This window comes from Chrysochloris asiatica, unplaced genomic scaffold, assembly GCF_000296735.1.
Source record: "Chrysochloris asiatica unplaced genomic scaffold, ChrAsi1.0 scaffold00301, whole genome shotgun sequence".
NCBI lineage: Eukaryota > Metazoa > Chordata > Mammalia > Afrosoricida > Chrysochloridae > Chrysochloris > Chrysochloris asiatica.
In genome coordinates, this window is record NW_006408819.1 from 463,930 (window position 1) to 465,997 (window position 2,068).

A 2,068-nucleotide genomic window follows, 5' to 3' on the forward strand; every position below is an offset into this window, starting at 1 on the left:
ATCTTTGTCATCATCATCATCATCTACGTCATCATCATCATCGTTATCATCATCTTCATCTGCAGCAAGTTTACTTTTTTCTGTGGAAGCTTGTTACCACTTGCAGGGGCACACCACTTTCCTGATATACTTAAGAGTTTCACGTCTTCTTCCTCTTCATCATCTGACTCTGTATCTTCCTCCACAGCTACTAAGTCCTGTCCACTAATATGCACAGGCCCTGAGCCGCACTTCAACCATAAGATCCCTGGTGGCATTATTTCAAAACCCCCAAAGGAGACCATTGGCTGTACAGACATTTTCAAAGCAGCCAGTGTGACTTTATTTGGGTTACCTTCGTAATTCATTGCCTCTGCTTCAACAATGTGCAATTCATCCTTGGTACCAGCCCCTAAACTGACGGTTCCTAATGATAACTGGTGCTCATTTTCATCATTATCCGCCTTAAAGTTATAGTCTTTATCGGCTTTTAGTTCACAACCAAAGAGATAGTTTTGGGGCCGCAGAGGGCTCATGTCCATATCCATCGAATCCTCCATGGGATGATGATGCGCGCTTCAGTGATAGAGAAGAAGGGCGGAGAGAACTGGGATACTGCTACTGAAAACAGCCATGCAGGACGGAATCATACCAGGTTCTTCTGGGTTCTTGATCAGACATTTATTTACGAACTCCTGGAGGTCCTGGGTGAAGACACCACTGGGTCACTTGGGAGGAGGCTCATTTACAATGTAGTCCAGCAGCTCAAAGATTGCCATGGTGGGGCGGTTGTCCATCCTGTGACCACTAATGGGGCATCAGGGGGCTGAGGCCACAGTGACATGCTGTGGGGCTCTCCTTTGGTCCCTTTAACCACAGGCTGGCCGAAGATGACCTACAGCTCCTTGGCATCTGGCAGGGCGACTGGGTACCTTCCGATGGACAGCTCCACCAGCAACAGGCCCATTTTCCAGATGTCTGACTGCACCAAGTAGTGGGTGACCTGCAAGCGCTCCGGCCACATACCTACAAAGGAGTTGACAATGGAGTCAATGAGCTGCCCGCTCACCCTGAAGTCACACAGCTTGATCTCCCCTCAGGAGTTGACCAGAATGTTGGAGGGCTTCACATCTCGATGCATGATCTGGTGCTTTTCTCAGAGGTACACCAAGCCCTAGAGGACGGCAATGTTGATCTTGCCAGGATCTCTTCTGGATTCCCCTTGGCTTCTTTTAACACCTGGTCCAGAGAGCCCCCGTCAATGTGCTCCATACAGATGCTGATCTCCACATCTCTGCAGAAGGCCCCATAGAAGCCCAGGATGTACAGGGAGTTGCACCATATAGGACCTGCAGTTCCCAGGTGATCTGCTTCCAGATGGCCGGCTTGATATACAAGTGAATCAGCTTCCTGGCCATGATGAGGCCAAAGTGCCTGTGCTGCATCCTTTTCTATATCATGGAATAATTTGAGTAGCTTTGGAGACAGCGCTTCCATAAATGTTTGGTTAAACTCACCAGTGAAGCCATCTGGACCTGGATTTTGGGGGGTTGGGAGTTTTTTTTTTTTTGATGATCTGGTCAATTTCTTCCTTTGTTATAGGTCTGTCCAAGTTTTCTACCTCACTCTGTATAAGTTTAGGTAGGTCGTGCTTTTCTAAAAATATATCTATCTCCTCTAGATTTTCAAGTTTGTTGGAGAACAACTCTTTATAATATTCTGTTATTATCCTTTTTATTTCTATTGGTTCTGTTGTGACATCACCCTTGTGGTTTCTTATGCGTGTTATTTGTGTCTTCTCTCTCTTTACTTTTGTTAGGTTTGCCAATGGTCAAAGGACCAGCTTCTTGTCCTGTTAATTCTTTCTATAGTTTTTCTGTTTTCTATCTTGTTTATTTCTACTTTAATCTTTGTTATTTCTTTTCTCCTGTTGGCTGTAGGTTTACTTTGCTTGTCTGTTTCTACTTGTTGGAGATGCTGTGTTAATGTGTTGATATTTTCATTCTTTCTTCTTTATAGATGTGTGCATTTATTGCAAGAAACTGTCCTCTTTAGCAATTCTTTTGCCAAGTCACACAGACTTTTGTAT

General features: G+C 44.8%; 2 pseudogenes; both read right to left on the reverse strand.

Moving 5' to 3' along the window:
* LOC102840922 lies at window positions 1–539 on the reverse strand (annotated as a pseudogene).
* An 18-nt stretch (window positions 540–557) lies between these two features.
* On the reverse strand, window positions 558–1,421 carry LOC102841305 (annotated as a pseudogene).
* Window positions 1,422–2,068: the final 647 nt, after the last annotated feature.